This window comes from Varanus komodoensis, unplaced genomic scaffold, assembly GCF_004798865.1.
Source record: "Varanus komodoensis strain SLA01 unplaced genomic scaffold, ASM479886v1 scaffold7_3, whole genome shotgun sequence".
Classification (NCBI taxonomy): Eukaryota; Metazoa; Chordata; class Lepidosauria; order Squamata; family Varanidae; genus Varanus; species Varanus komodoensis.
Window position 1 is genome coordinate 24,995,854 of NW_025336480.1, and position 17,374 is coordinate 25,013,227.

The window sequence follows — 17,374 nt, forward strand, 5'->3', positions numbered from 1 at the left end:
TTGCCACATTCAGCCTGTTTAGCAACGGTACTTTGGAGGGTGAGAGAAGGCGACTGGAGAAGTTTCAAGATAAATCATATTCTGACCTGTCTGGTTTCCTTTCCTCCCTTCTCCTCCGCCTCTTCCCCTTTCTAAGCTTGATTTTCCAACTTTGGACAGGCAGTTGGTGTGGTTTTCTCTATGCAGGCTGCAAGAACACAGGGCTGGGATCAGATCTCCAATTTTCCTTTCCTAGGTCAGAAAGCTGTCTCCAACGTGGGCAGATTTTGTTCTAAAGTTGCCCAGCACCATAGGATTACCAAAGATCCATGCCTCTGTACACCCATCTCTAAGAGTCCACTAGCTGAAGCTTCTCAGAAGCATAGTACAACAATCCAGGTCATGCATATCTCAAAGTAAGGATGGGGTTGCTCAGGAGAAAGTACGGGCACCCCTTTGCATATAGTAGTAATAATGCTGATAAATATATCCTCTGGAAAACTAACAAGAACTCTTTGCAAAAATACACAGACCCTCCCCTTTCGCTCACTCACAGGCTTTGCCTCCGTTCCCCACCCCCTATATTACTCCTACTCCTACTACTAGTATGGTTTGCAGGGGACTTTCAGGGGACTGGAGCAGCTCCCCTATGAGGAGCAGCTACAACAGCCAGGACTATTCAGGTTAGAAAAAGGGTGAGTAAGGGGAGACAAAATAGAGATGTTTAGAATTATGCATGGTAGCGATAATGGAGAGGGAGACATTTTTCCTCCCTCTCCCATGAAGCTGTTTGGTGGAGGTTTCGGACAGCTAGAAGGAAGTACTTCTTCACACAGTGTGTAGTTAAACTGTGCCACTGGAAGTGGTTGTGGCTACCAATCTGGGTGGCTTTAAAAAAAAGATGGGACCGATTCATGATGGAGGAGGCTCTCAGGGGCTGCTAGCCTTGCTGGTTATGTGCTGCCTCCTTTAGCAGAGGTGCCATGCCTGCATGCACCAGTTGGTGAGGAGCTTGGGCGGGCAGTGGGTCTGGCACTCATCCTGCGCGAGTGATCCTGTGGGCAGTTGGCATGTGTGCAGAGTGCCGGACTAGATGGACCTCGGGTCTGATCCAGCATGGCTTTTCTTATGTTCTTACTACTATTACTATTACTACTACAAATAAAATAAAATTTCATTCTCCAAGGCACACAGAAACACATACCAACCCCAGAGCATGTATGCATATATACACACATTCAAATCCCAGCAGCTACTGCAGCTGAAACTGCTCTGTGAAAAGGAAGGCTGGGTCTGTGCTGGCTACAGGGCATCTGCACCTTGTCCAGAAGATCTGCTCCTTTAGAGAGGGTAGGACAAGCAAAGAGCCCAGAGTAGCAGGAATGCTCTGCTGAATGCTCACACATGCTCAGTTGCACATCTGAAACTGCTCAACTTCCAGGAATTCCCAAAGCAGCAGCAGCAGCAGCAACTGACCACTGTAACTGCTTGGCAACGGATTTTTTTTTTCCTTTCTAAAAGGTATGGTGGGTCGGAGCCCAGAGTGCCCTCTAGTAGAACCACTTCTGCATTTTTAGTGTTGGACCTCTGAAATTTCTGTTGCTGCAAGTTTTATTATATTTGTTTTATCCACTGCTGCTGGTTTTAATGCTATATTTAGATTTTATGAGCATATGGCTTCATTGTTTATGTGTTGTTTCCTGTTATTTTAGGCCAGTCTATGAACTTTTGTTAGTGGGTGGCATACAAATGCTACCATGCACACATGCATGTGTGTGTGCATATACACACTCTCACACAGATTTTAGCTACAGCAGTTTCTTAAGGCAAGTCATTACTGTTTGCCATAGCTATTAAGTAATTATGGCCAAGATTTTTGGCTGCCAGAAATTTTGCACAACAGTTTCCATGCCCAAAGTCCATGACGTGTATAACTCTCCCTATGGCATTTACATCTGGTGAACCCACATCTCCTGCTCCTGAAGGCAACTTTAACTAATTTGGTTTCTCTTGACTATACCATTAGACACTAGTGTACAGCTTTGCTAATGCAAGGACTACTATGGTGCTGTTCTTTATGCTTCTGCCTTGTAAAGAATATGTATATTCCACTAAGTGTTAGGATAATTCTAATTCAGGTCAAAATAATTGTTGGATTTTAACATTTCTTTTCAAGAACACCCCTTAAGAAATTGAAATTACAAAAAAAAAGAAGATACTCCTTGCTATGTTTATAATGATACAGACCGTAAGCTTAAGTGCTTCCCTATCTTTATTCTTCAGTGCACACCACAAAAGGCAACTGGAGTATCTGTTACATTCTTAGTTGTGGTTTATTACTTCTGAACTGAGGCAAATTGTAGTCAGTTTCAAGTAACTGGTTTATTGGGACAGGCCAAAATCCAGCTGTGATTTTTGAGTCTGTCTTGTTTCAATAAACCGTGGTTTAAAGTAACCACAGTTTTCCTTTTGGACAATGCCAAAGTGTTGGGGAAACCCTATGTGCAGTGAAGCCATCCTGGCTGAAGCTAAACTGGCTTTGCTTGCCCCATGGGTGATGACATGGGGCAAACCAAGTGAAAGTCAGTTACAGAGGTATCTTGAGCCATTAAGATGGATGTGTGGGAGACAAGGAATCAAGTAGGCCAACGGATTGAAGACGACTGAGTCAGCTTAGCTTTGCCATGCTTGGGCTTTTTCAGGAAAAGTGGGTAAAGTGAAGCAGTCCTCTTTCTGCCCAGCATAGGTGTGCACATAATTATAGACATTCATTGGCTGAGCTCCAGACGTTACTAGATGACATTGATTCTATGGTGTGATTTCAATTTGATTTCCGAATTCACTTTGTGACAAGCTTGCTGTTGGGAATGAGAAAGATGGTCGCTTTGGTCACACATTCTCCAGAGCTTCTGGCTGGGGTTCAGAAGAATCAGAAGGGGAAGGAGCTGGGAATGTTGGCCACCTGGAGACACTGAGATAAGCAGACACACTTATTTCAAGGCCAGACTCCCCAGGAGGGCAGGCAGTCTCCCAGTTGGCTTGCTGTTTCACAGTTGCCTTGAGTGTTTCCACGGGGATGTACCCTGTCCTCCATTCTGTGTAACATCCATATGGGACCATTGAGATTGCATGGAGATGCTCAATAGGCTAATTATCTGGATACCTTTTAGTTATACACAGTTGACATGCATGCAAGTAAATGGTTGGACTTGGTTTTGTTTCACTTACATGACAGAGAGTACTCCCTGAGAACATTCTTGCACGGCATGGCTTTTACTTGCACATGATTCTGGATGCTTCTGGTAAAGGCACAAGGCACTGGTACAGTGGTGGTATTAGGGTTATTATTCCACTGTTTTGACACCTTGCCTTTTTCCTCTTGAAAGGGACCCAAGGTGGCTTTCAAGGTTCTCCTTCTCTGTTTATCCTTACAAGTATCTTATGAGAGTCCATGACGGGCTCCAAGTCCTCTACTGAGCTCCATGGCTAATCAGAGACTAGAACCAGATCCCCTGAGTGCCAGTCCAACTTGCTAACTGCTACACCATGCCAGCTGTCAGACATAAGGCAGGACAATCAAGAATGAGGCGTACAAGTGGTTAGCTGAACATCACCAAAGGCCCTGTCCTCATCCTTAGCCCTCAGCAACTGAGACTATTCTGGCAGGATGAGGGTTTCAGAGACTCAGGTTCTAGTCCCCACATGGCCTTGAAATAAACTGGATGGCTCTGAGCCAGTCCTCAGTGAATCTCAGCCTCACATACGTCTCAGGGTTGATATGAGGATAAAATGAAGAGGAGAATCATGTAAACTGATAGGTTCCTTGGAGGGGGGAAGAACCCAAGCTGGAAATGCAATAAACAAATGAGTGTAGAGTGTCTGTGTGACCATAGGTTCACTGCTAAGTGCCACTGATGATACTGCTGTCACCCTTCCTCTCTGGACCAGATTGCAATAGGAGCTTTACCACCTGGAGAAGCTCTGCTTGATGGCACTTGGAAGATGCAATGGAGGTGAAGAAGCCCATCTTCGCCATCTTCATATAACCTGCGTGCAGTCAAATTGATAGCCCACGGCAGAGGTTGCATGGCCTGTAAACATCTGGCAGACTTTGGCGAGTTGAATGTCTTATCACAAAAAGACACTGAAAATACTGCAAAGTGTGGGAGCCACCCTTTCCCAATCTGATGCCCTTCAGGTATTTTGGACAGCCACTACCGCTCCTACCTGACCATGTATCTCAGCTTGTGTCGCTGCAGTCTCAGAACTTTTGCATAGCACACCCTCCATTCAGTCTGCAAACCACTGTAAATGGCCGACTGTGTGTGAGAAAGTTTTGTCCAGGAACTCTGTTTCCCTCTCTGACCTCTTACTTGTTTTACTTTAACATTAATAATGAAGAAGAGTTCTGGTAAATTCAAAATCTTGCTTCTTACTTTGTAACATTTAACCAAAGTTATATACCTAATAAAAGTATTATGCTGCTGTAGGTGTTTGTATTATTTTCATTGTGTTTTTATCTTGTGCTGTGGAACAATTGGGCGGCCTACAAATGTTTTAAATAAATAAATAAATTGCTGATGAGACACTTAATAGTCATTGTATGCTCCTGCAAGTCTGTGGTCCTCTGCAGACCTACCTGGGAGTATGCCTCATCAAACGCAATGAAATTAATTTCTGAGTAGCAAAGTATAGGACTATACTGTTGCAATAGGAAGACTGATGTGGTGTGAATCTGTCTCACAGGGGTTGAACTAGATCTTCTCCCTCTCTGACTCAGTCCGTTTTGTGCAAATGCATGACTCAGGACCTGTCAGGTTAGCCATATTCATGCAAATGAATGGAGTAACATGGTTTGAGGAAGGCACCTGTGTGTTAGTGTCTGCTTGTAAAGCTAGTTGGTTAAGTCCCACCGGTGACGCTGCCAAATGTGTCAAAGCACACCCACAGCACCTGAAGTGATACGAAACGGATGAAATATTGGCCAAGCCTGATCATTGCAATGGGTAGCACAGTGACTAAATTGCTTATTTCCTAGCACATTTCTCAGTCAACATAACAGGGGCAGTAACATTTGTTCATGTGTCTGCATGTTTATACATCACATGGTTAAGAGGATAAGAGGAGCCCTCTGAGTCACATCAGGCCAGTCCCTGACAGGAGCTGCATGCCAATTCAACATTAACGAGAGTGTCTCGCTCATCTCAATTCTTTTAATCTGTGCTATGTTGTAGGGGTGGGCAACTTGTGCCCTTCCAGATGTTTTGGCCTACAACTTCCATCAGTCCTCACTATTAGCTGTATCGGCTGGTAAGTGTTGTAGTGCAAAAACATTTCCAGGGCCCAAAATTCCCCATCCACCCTTCATTACACAGAGAGCCAGTGTGGTGTCGTGGTTAAGAGCATGGGACTGGGACCAAGGCGATCTGGGTTCTAGTCCCTGCTCAGCCATGGAGCCAACTGGGTGACTTTGGGCCAGTCACAGACTCTCAGCCCAACCTACCTCACAGGGTTGTTGTTGTGGGGATAAGATGGAGGAGGAGAATGATGTAAGCTGCCTTGAGCGCTTTGTAGGAAAAAGGCAGGATATAAATCACAATATAAATAAATAAATAAATAACCCTGAAAGCTGCATGGAGAAAAGCCTTTCTTTATTCCTATGTGTTTTATTCATTTATGAAATTTGTTTAAAGCCCTCTGTTAGCAACATGCTTAGGAAGCTAAGACTCTGAGAGTCTTATCCTCATTTTAAAAGTCACAATCTCCCTAAGTGAGAAGTACCTTTTTTCTTTACATTGAATGCATAGAGGGGATAGTGCAGGGGTCCTTATCCTTTCTGGAACCATGGATATATTTGGGAATTTGAGAAACTGCTGTGAACAACACCCCAAAATATATAATCAGTGGGTTGCTGCATTGGCATCTACCTGACCTATCTATAGATCCTCCCGTGTCTCAATATGCAAAAACTTTAGTTTCATGTTGCTTAGACACCACAATGTCTCTTTAATAAGGGACTGTCTCATTTAGCTAATTACTGGTGGTGCAATACAGCTAATACTGCTTTTAGACCTATATTTTGGCAATGCCCAGAAACTTCTTTCTGAGGGTGGGGGTTATTACTCAGATATATTTTGTACCAGAACAGTCTTTAATAGTCACTGATGTCCAAGCTCTTTAAAATGATTTATCTGCTTCATAGAAATTAACAAATCTAAGGGGAAATGCATTCTCTGTGTCCCTTTGACAGCTAAAAGACTGATATTATAACATGAAACACCCACCTCCTGTGATGCAGTGAATTGAGGACCTTACGGCACTTTCAGAGTGGGTAGCATATCATTTAACTAGCTACTTCTTTGGTTGTTTGCTACAACCATTGAAGCCCATGTATAATTGTTAGGAGGCTGCCTGCATTTCACAGAAATCCATTTCAGTGTATTAAAATGTTGAAAAATAATAAAAATATTTCTGGGTGCCTGCAGACCCTGTTGAAAGTGATAGCATGCACTCTGGTACCATGGGATCTCTGGGTTAGTGATTCTGCTCTTCCCACCCCCAGTGTGCGATGTAACAAGGTTGCTTTCCCCTTCCTCCTGTGTGGTGTACATCAACCTTCTGTGCTAGTGAAGCAGTTCAGGAGGAGGTGGAGAAGGGACTGACTTGCTACTCAGGTTATTTGGAACCTGACTGAAGAAGGTAATCATATTTTTAAAGGTGCAATCTTCCACATGTTTAGATGGAAAATGTCTTGCATCTCCCAGCATTTCCCTAAGAGTCTTTGGACAAAGAACAGTAGCAAAAGAGAGAGGGAATCCCATCTTTCTGTACAAGTTCATGAGAAAAAGCGGAAGGATATTCAGATGGCAGGTGTCATGATAATCCCACAGAACTGTGCAAACTGTCTTTCGTTCTGCTGCCACCACCTCTTGATGATGCCCAGGCACTGCAGGAGGAATGCCAAATGCAGGGCCTTCTTTGGCCTCTCCCTCAGTTTACTACACTGGGAGTTCAGAAGGAATGGCTTTGGCAATCAGCTGTTAAGTGCAGAAAGGAATGCTTTATGTGCAACAGCTTCCCGAATTTATTTCTTCTGGATGACTCTTCAAAGAGAAATGTGCCTGTGTTCATCACAAGGAGGGGTTGAAGCCCATTACTACTAAAATGTACCATACTTAATTATACAGTAGTGAATGCAAAGAACTCAAGTAGCATTGTTCTACAATATTATTCACTGCTTTAAAATCACAAGGGCCCAGAGGTTTGTACCGCTAACAAAACCAACCATCTAAATGACAGAAATTAAGCTGTTTTTAATTTGTAAAGGATGAAAAAGGTGTGTGTGTATGTGTATGTGCTTAATTCAGAAAGTACCAATAAACTCTGCTGGTCCCTAAGAAAAATAGCAAAATTCATGGTCAGGCAACAACTTTTAGGACAATATGCACAAAAGGTGGGCATGTCACAAGCAAACTAGACTGTAAAATTAAGTTCCTGAGTTTATGCTGACCTCTCGTGGTGAACTCAATATACTTCACTGGATGGGCACCAAGAATCCTCCTCAGAAGGAGCTTTGTAAGCTGATCCAATCCAATTACAGTGGTAGCTTGGCTCACGAACTTAATCCGTTCCAGGACTCTGGTCGTAACCCAAATTGGTCAGGAGCCAAGTCAAATTTCCCCATAAGGTTCAATGTAAATAAGATTAATCTGTTCTGTAACTTTTTTAATCACAAAAATTTGAAGCAAAGTGACAAAGAACAACAAAGATTGTGGCCATCTCCCTGCCCCCCCGAAACATGAGCGCAGCCATCTCCCCCCACCCCCAGCACGATCGCAGTCGCACTCATGCAGGGAAGACGGGCACAATCGTGATCATCACCTGATGTGGAGTTCACGACCTCAGGCAATTTTTTTCTGAAATTTCTGTTTGTGACCTGATTTGGTTGTGAACGGAGGCATTGGTGAGCCAAGGTACCACTATACTTGCTCGGGGCAAGAAATCCAGAAGTAGAGCATCCCCATCACATGTACATTCAGCTTCTCCCTGAAGATGCCCAGCAAGGGATTTCTCTGGGCAATTATCCCAATGGCTGTTAGGATCAAGAAAGTTCTTCAACTAAATTCTGCCCTCCTGGGACTAAAGTCCATTAGAATCATGGATTCACAGATCTGCAGAACAGTTGGGGCAGAAGGGGCCAAGAAGGCCATGAAGTCCAACCCCCTGCTAGTGCAAGACACCAGTTACACTGTCCCACTCAGATAACTGTCTAAATACTTCTTGAGTGCATCCAGCATGAAAGAGCACTAATTGCTCCTGTCCTTTGGGGCACCAGAGAGCGGCCCTTTGTCCTCTTTTACATGACACCCATTCAGGTTTTTAGCGAGTGCTACTCTTCTCCTAGTTAAACAGATCCAGTTTCACAACTATTTCCTCACAGGACTTCTGCCTCCCACTGAACTTTTTTGTTGCCTTTCTCTGAGGTTAAGCATACTTCATTAACTCCACTTGAAGGCAATAAGACAACTGCCAGGTTAAACATTTAGATGGCTACTAAGGTACATAAGTACATTTAAGTTGCAATTCTTTATAATTTCCACAGAAAAGGAAGTCCTGAAGCTCCAAGCTTTCTTGGACATTTTTCTGCCAAAATACGCCTAGGACTGCATCCTCAATTTTTAAAAAGTTGACTTGATTACTGGATGACAATTTTATTAACCATAACAACAGTTTTCGTTTATGCACAAACTTTGGTGCATGCCTCTGAGTTCCTCCACTGTCACTATCACTGGCATACAGACATCATCTGTAGCCTATACTTGAAGGCTCTTTTCAGTATCTCAGAAGCTACAGATGAACTGGAACATATTTTACCATGACAGATGTCTAATGTTGAATTTGTGCTATTTCTACAGGCAGAATCCACACTACCATCACAGTGCGATGAAAACATTCCTCCAAAGCTGGTTTAGCTTTTCAAAAGCAGGCATCTTAATATACTGGGTATACATTTTTTCTGGGTATATTAAATATTCAGCCAGCCTGATCCAGCTAGATGGCATATGCTAGATGGCATTATATTTGCTTCTCTCTGGCTGCATGAGTGGGCTTTACAGAGAGGGTTTCTCTCCCAAACAGCTTCCAAAGAATGTGCTTGCTTGCACAGCTGTGATAAGAAAGTGGCAATTAGGCCAAAAAGCATTTTTTTGGTAGTGGCGGTGGGGGCAGGGGGATCTTCCAACTGCCAACAGTTAAGTGTTGTGACCATGAGTTACCCAAGGTGGACTCTGTGCAGTCAGTCCAATTGCAGAGTGCACATGTAGATAGATCAGGGTTAGTGGCCTGTGTATAAGTTGAACACAAAGGAAGCCCATATAGGTTTTCGCACGAACCTCTTTGTGCCCCCACCCCCGAGAAAGTCAGAGGCTGAGAAAGCTAAGAAAACATGGGAGAATCTTTGGAGAATGAGGATGTTGTGAAAAAGCCCCACAAACTTCTGTGAATGAAGAGGAATCATGAGAGCACTATAAATGCCAGGCACTGTTATGAGTCACTCCTTGTCCTAACTAGGGGAGATCTGTTCCAGACTCCCTTCCATTTAAGAGGAACCACAGTCTCAATGCTTAGGCAAAATGCATCTATCATAGTTGGTGCACAGGATGGTGAATACAGCATCATTTCCACTGTGTTGAAAATGGGATAGTGGGTCACACAGACGAAATTGCAGGACAAGTAGAAGTTGGAAAGCTGCTGTGTGCAGGGTAATGGTATTTAAAAAGAGTGTGTGTGTGTGTGTGTGGGTGGGTGTATGAGAGAGAGAGAGTTAGCTAAGCACAGGTGGGAACACTGAGCCTTGTGGTGGGTGAAACAACTCCTTCTGCCTTACAAAAAGCAGTGAGAACAAGATGGGGAGAAGCAAAAGGGAGGCTGCCGTGCTGCTGTCCTCCCATGGGGTGAAATCTGCAGTCACTTCAATCCCCCACTTCCTTTCCACCTGAAAGCAAACAATCGAAGTCGCTCGCGCATGCTCACTTCCCCACAGTCTCCCTCCATTGGACTCCATGTGATCTACTTGTGAGTGCAGCCCTTGAGGTTGATGTGACTTGCTTCTGAGTAGACGTGCTCATTGCTCCTTGGGGCAAAAAAGAGGTCGATGGGAAAGGCTTGAAAGCGGCAGAGGAGGTGACTTTGCATTTACAAGACAGAGAAGAGAAGAGAGAGAGAGAGAGGTGGGGGGGGGGAAGCAAAGTGGGTGGAAAAGCAACGGAAGATTTTCTTTCTTTACTTGCTGCTGCTTTGCTAAAGCGCCACTAGAGCCCGCTTCCTTCCCGCCAGTCACTCTTCCTGGGTCCAGAACAAGTCCGTAGGCTGAGCACACATTGACGCACATACACCAGGGGAAAAACCTGCAACGTCTTAAACGTCATAATGTTACTGGTCTGAAAAAATCCAGGACATAATGGCAGAAATCGTGGGAGGAGGATGATTTGGTCCCGTGAAAGCCATGTGATGTGCCAGTGGGCCTGCCCACTGCAATGTTGACACAAATCGCCCTAGGCAGATTCCCCTCAGTATTTCAGCCCAGCGCAAAACCTCTACATTGGGTGAGTAAATTATGCACTTTCTCCATATCACTCTCCACTTAAACCAAGAAGCAGTAAAGACAGTTTTCTTCCCTTGACCTCCTGAGTACGGTGCTATGATGGCAGCGGCCTACATAGTAACAACTCACATCAGCTTATTGATTTTTCTCAGAAGCCTCCACCGAGTGGATCACTAGGCTTAGATGGAGACAATTACAGACTTTACCCGAGTCACATTTTCTTAGAGCATTCAGTGGAGACATTCCAACAGAAACTGCCTTGTCCTGAACTAATTTTTCTCTGAAGAACACAGCATAATAAACATGTCAACAAAATATAAAGCTCTCTCTTGCTGGAATGGGAGAATTGCATTGTCATTTTATAGTCAAAAACTTTCTGAGAGATGTGTTTGAAAGCATGCTCTCTGGATACTTCTGGGAGCACAGTTGTGCTTTGGGGCAGGGTAAGTGCTCCCCACATCCCTTGTTGGAAAGGGAAATTGGTGTTTTCCCCCCACTGCTGAATTTCAGTGGTAAATTCAGTGGCAGGCAGTGGGGGGATCAAGCAAGGGTGGCAAGTGCTGCCTTTGGGATGTGTGTGTTAACTCACGTGCCTACTTAGAAATAAATCCACTTGAAGTCAAAGGTGCTTAATCCAAGGTTAGAGTAAGGTTGTAGTCTAAATAGCAGCTGTGCCAGTTGGAAATCTGGAGTGAGACTGTGGCCAAGGCAAAGTGCAAAAAGGCTTCCTCCAGATGCCATAGTTCTGATTCAGATGGTCATTTTTCCTGTTTTTGTCCTGTAGTGAGCAAAAACCTAGCACACGAGGGCCAGTCATGCACTTAATGCCATGTCCAGTTTGGCCCTGAGCTATCAGATATTCAGGACTGAGTGAAAACCAAGTATCTTGGAGGGAGAACTGGCAACAAACTCTGTTGAGATTATGCTAATGTGTTGCACTAGGATATGTATTTGAAAACAGTCCCAGGAACTGCAGTCGGTCCAAAATAGGGCTGTAAGAGTGTTAACTGGCTGAAATAATTAAATCATATCACTGGTTTGCTGGCTGCACAATCAGCTACTCTTTAGGGGTGTATAACTTGTGCCCCTAAGACCTTTACTGTAACCACCAGGAGGATCCCTGACCTCTCAAGCTACTCTGAGTTCCTGCCTCACCATTTTTCTCGCTAATTATATGCTCCGTCCCCCTTCTCCCAAGATCCTAAAATATATGTAGCATATAAGAAGAACTCAGATGAGTCAGACCAAGGTCCATCCAGCCCAGCATTCTGTTCACACAGAGGCCAGCCAGCTGCCCTGAAGGTCCCTCCAGTAGAACATTCCCCCGCAGGCCTAGGTCCTCAGCAGCTGGTGTCCCGAAGCACACTGCCTCTGATGGTGTTGCTCTTTCCCCTTTTCTGCTCTCCCCGCCAGCCCCCATTGTGTTCTCTTTTTCTGTACCTCCTGGATCTCTACCCTTACAAAGACCTGTTCTGGTCAAGACAGGGTAGGAATGTTTTAAATAAACAAATAAAATATCAGAGAGTCCTATGAATGCTAATTACATATGGAGTTACTTCAGTGGCCTTTCAAATTGTTCTTCAAAGCTAATAGGAGCAATTTAAACATTGGCTGCCTAAATTAGCACATTAGCACGTCTGTTGGTGCATTAAGAGAGTTGAAATATCATTATCAATATCAGTGCCATGCTTTAGCTTAAGAGATTCCAGAATGATCTGTTGGATCAGTTTTAGACATGAAGAACCTTGGTGAGAACTAGATAAAATTCTGAAGGCCTTTTTGGGGTTTTCTAGTCTCTTGTCTCAATATGGCCAAGTACCTTTTATTTAGATTTATTTTGCTTCCTCCAGGACAACAGGCATTGCCACCCAGCTTTCTGCCTAGTTTGTAGGACTCTGGTTGTTGCTTTTGTTAAGAATAATATTATATTACCTCTCACCAATGCTTTAGATACTGTACAAGAGATTTAAAAATGTGGGCATCTCTTCCAAGGTACCACTGGGAGTCCTTGAAGGGGCACCTTGTAGATGTCCCTATTGGGCTCTTTCTGAATCTCGTAAGACTTTTTTTAATGTTAAGCTGTGTCTAGCGCAGTAGGGGTCATAACTGTGTGTGTGGAAGCCTTTTCCTGCAATCCCAAGTGCTTTTATGGCACTTCTGTGGTGGCTGGCCAGTTGTTCAGAGAACCACTTCACAGATCTATTCTTTGACTCTCTGGCCTTTCATTGCTTTTGGAGAAATAGCTGTTTGGTGCTTTCTTCTGCGCACACACACACACAGCCCCTCTCCAAATTCTATGTCAAAGAAATTCAAATTCTTTGACCATAATTACTTCTGTGAGAAAATGCAAACACTTAGCATAGATGGAAGGTGCAGTGGTACCTCGGCTCATGAACGCCTTAGTTCACGACCAAAACGGGTACTTGTACTTGGGGTGGGGGGGAGATGGCCATGATCTTTGTTGTTCTTTGTCACTTTGCTTCACATTTTTCTATTAAAAAAAAAATGGTTACTGAACGGATTAACCTTATTTACATTGAACCTTAATGGGGAAATTTAGCTTGGCTCCTGACCAATTTGGGTCATGACCAGAGTCCTGGAATGGATTAAGTTTGTGAGCCAAGGTACCACTGTATACTGTTCCCATGAGGTTGAAGTTTTTCTGTAGACTAGAAGAATGTGCTCTCTCTCTCTCTCTCTCTCTCTCTCTCTCTCTCTCTCTCTCTCTCTCTGTGTGTGTGTGTGTGTGTGTGTGTGTGTGTGTGTGGTGGACACAAGGGAGGAAAGAGATAAGGATCAAAGAGACTGCTTTATGGCTGAAGGAGAATCCCATGTCTCATACTTGACCCACCTACACAGTGCTACTGCCACAGTGCTGATCTTAGGCAGCCAGGCACACAGCCTTTGTGGGGAAAGCAATCAGGCCCTTTATCGCTCCTCTGCAGTGGCCTCAAGCCTTTCTCTCGAGCACCAGCTAGCGGCTGGCAGCCTGTACCCAAAAGCTGCCACCCAGAAGGGCAGTTGCTATGCAGATGTGCTGACCCTCTGACACATACATTGTGTGCCATGTGCTTAATTAGTGCTACCCTGAAACCTAGGCTCGAGAACCCATTTTGTTCCTTGCCTCTTGCTTGAACCTTTCCTGCTATGGCTCAACACAGCCATTAGATGTAACTCAGATGGAGGCAGGAAACCTTCTCAGCCTTCACTGTAACCAAACTATTGTTCTCTTTGTTTTGGCCCATCCAGAGTTCAGCTCTTGACTGAGTTTGGATGGCATGATAATCCATCCTGAGCTGTTCTGCACATAATTGATTGCTGTGCCATCTGAACCTGGGTGATCAACCTCATCATGGGTATGGGGAATGTGGTAGCAAGCTGCTTGGCAGTTGGCACTGGTTTGTCGCCATCTTTGCGGTGGTCTTAAGCTGTCTTCAGCTTGCCATAGCTTTTTTGTCCTTCACCTCTTTTTTCTTGAGGTTGAAAATCCTGATTGATGGCCAGTTTTTGTGATTTCCATTTTGGTAGCCATCAGAGCCCTTTCAAAACACTTGACTGGCATCATGGAAGGGCTGGCAGTGATTGAGATTTCTTTTCTTTTTTCTTTTTAAATGCAAACATGCTGTGTACAATTTATTTTGGAGATTCTTTTTAGCTGAACCTGTGTGGCTCTGCAGAACTGCAGCTGTGCAAGTGTGGAAATTGGGCCCTCCAGTAGGGAAATATTGGTGGCAGGGGAGGAAGAGGCCTTTTTCTTCCCATTGCTGCTTCTTGACAGCTGTCAAGGAAAAACAAAGGTGTGAGTGACCCTTGCTCACAAAAAGGGGAGGGTGAGATTCATACCCTCTCCACAGTGAGATCTTTATCATTTTTCCCTTCTGCTTGTCCTCAGGACGATGAATATTTTTGGTGTCCCCCCCCCCCCACTCTCTCTCTAGCTGCTCTGGAAAGTGCAGAAGTGCATTCAACCTTTTTTGGAGAAAAGGGACTGTCAGAACTCAGAGTCCCCAGTAAGAGGAGCTCCTAATGGGGCAATGGGTGGATTTTGACTGGGCCAGCTCCTTAGATCAGATTTGGATGTTGCATGTGTGCGCGCACAAGTTACATGCCTGTATGAATGCAGATTCATTGCCCCATAGTGGTATGGGAAAGTGTCCTCCCCTCTATGAATTACTTTCATCAGCAAACTGTTCTGCTTCCAGTCCTGTGATCTTGTTAGCATTTTCCCCTCCTCTCAACAGCTTTATGAGGACCTGCCGGGATAGGTCTATAGCCACAGAATATTTAGGGCACAGTCATCATTCCTGTGCAGGTTTGCAAGAGCACCGGACATGTATCCTTCTGTATCCCAGTCAAATGCTAAGATATTTCTAAAGGTAAGTCTTGTTGGCCATAAACTCTAATTGTATGGCTAAAGAAATAGGCCAAACAAGCAGCCTCAGTGCTCCCTCTGCAATCTGCTAGTGGTGCTCTGTTGCATGGGAAGTGCTGACAGCACTGTATCTTTATCTCACACCGTCTTTCTCTCTCTCCTTCTCTGCCACGCTTTCTCTCCCTCCCTCATATTTTCCTTGTGTCATCCCATCCCCCCCCCCCGTACCACCCCATATGAATTAGATGAAGGGCTTCATAGGGGTCACAGGCCACCCACCCCAGGTTTGCACCATGTGTTTGACTGTACACCTCTCTTTGCACTAGCACTGTGGTAATGCATAAGGGAACGACTGGGCTGTTCTTTTTGCATCAGAGGGTTGAATCTCTTTCAGCGCAAGTACTGTACCCAATTTCAGAGATGAATTTAGAAGAAGCTACTTTCCAGTGGTGGGAAAGGCTGAAGACAAAAGGTGAGGGGCCAGAATACCAGCATATTTTAACTGAAAACACATATCGCCAATTAATGAGCCTCAGGAGCCACAGATAAAACTGGTTCAAAACTGCTTGAAGCACCAAACCTTTGACTGATGGGGGGAAAGGCGGTGCAAGGAAAGGTGTGTGGCCTTCTGGGAAATCTTAGACGCAGATTTGGGCCTGAAATTCTGCCCTTGGTCCACATAGTAACTTACCCTCCTGGTCCATAATCTTATTTCAAATGGCAGCTTGTGAAGTATATGCACAAAAGTTACTAGCCAAGATGGCTTAAGGGCAGTGCAGCCTTTATATCAGGAGATACCAACTGAATGCACAGCTATCTGTTAGCTATAAATACAGCTACTGAAGCAAAACCAAAGGCAAATTTCCGTGGCAACTCAGAAAGGCAGCAGATTACTGTGTAATCCATTAGGTGGCTCTGTTGTATTTCTTTCCATGAGCTGTCATGTTTGCCACATTGAAATACAGCTGTTACTTTGATCTGCAATCCATTTCTAAATATAGTCACAAAAGCAAGCAGAGTTTTCTTAACCCCCTTTAGAGGCAGAATGTCATTTGTTGAATTAGGACATTTTCATTTCATTATTAACCATGGCTTGACTATATAATTGGATATAGTGCTTGGCTACAGCTCACTTTGTAGGTCAGTTTCTTTCACCATTGTTTTTTTTTTTTTTTGGTTTACTTTCTTTTAATTAAGGGTAGCTCAGAATTCTTTGTAGGTCAGTTTCTTTCACCATTGCTTTTTTTTTTTTTTTGGTTTACTTTCTTGTAATTAAGGGTAGCTCAGAATTCTTCATGAAAGACAGAATCTGGCCAAACTAAAACACTTGGATGACCTGTTTATTCCAAATGGAAGACTGCAGAATATGGACTTGCCTCTCATGTATTAGTAGGATTTAAAAGTGCATCCTTTTGGCTGGATTATGGCCCAGAAATGGGACCTTTGTATTCTCAGTAGTCCAGTAGTCCAGCATTTTAATGGCATTTTATTGACATTTGGGGCTTTACTGTGGTGTTAAAATTAGAATGGCAGACTGATTCTGAAGAAAGAAATAATGTATGAATTGATCCTCCTATATATAAGGTTAGCAATGAAAATGACAGGACATACTGACAAGACTGCAGTGGCGTTCTGAGCAAACAATGTGTTGGCAAGCCCACGAAACTATTTTAAAGTAACAGTTATTGCATATTCTTCAAAGCGATTTTGCTGGAGACAAGATGTGAAATCCATGTAGGCCCGATTGACCCCAAAATCTGACTGTTGTCCCCTGCTCCAGGTACTACATTTTCTGAACCCCTTGGTACTATAAGTAATGGTCATAATCAGTGAATGGGGTAGGATGTACAGAACCAGAGGACCCACAATTAATAAGAGATTCTCGAAGAAGGACTTATAGTGAATGACTGAGATATAACCCATAAATGAACTATTTCCATTTAGGTATAAATCTTCAGTTTGTTCAGATGAGACTACTCCCTGGACAGCTTCCCCACTCCCCGCTTTGCCCTCTGAGTAATGAATATATCAAGATCTATTCACAAACAGTAAGATAAAAGCCAATAAACAATTTCTTCATGAAGAAAGTAATTTGAACAGCACAGGTCAAAAAGAGGCTAATACAAGTGTACAATTAATCAACTCTGACGAACTCACTCCGTGTTTTAAAATTAAATACAAGTTAGTTTGTTTTCAAAACGTTGTTGTTGCAATTTTTTTTAAAGCCCTTCAAGAAAGATTGACTCAGGATGCAACATAAAAGTAGAGTTTTTATGCTTTTATGAGGTTTCACAGTGGAGCTTTGGCAATTAAGAAGTGGCTTCTCTGCCTACAGGTGCTGGCTTCATTAGGATATACTGGCTGAGTTCACACAAAACAACAGCCCATCCTGCAAACAGGCTATGCAGTGTGGGTTGTTC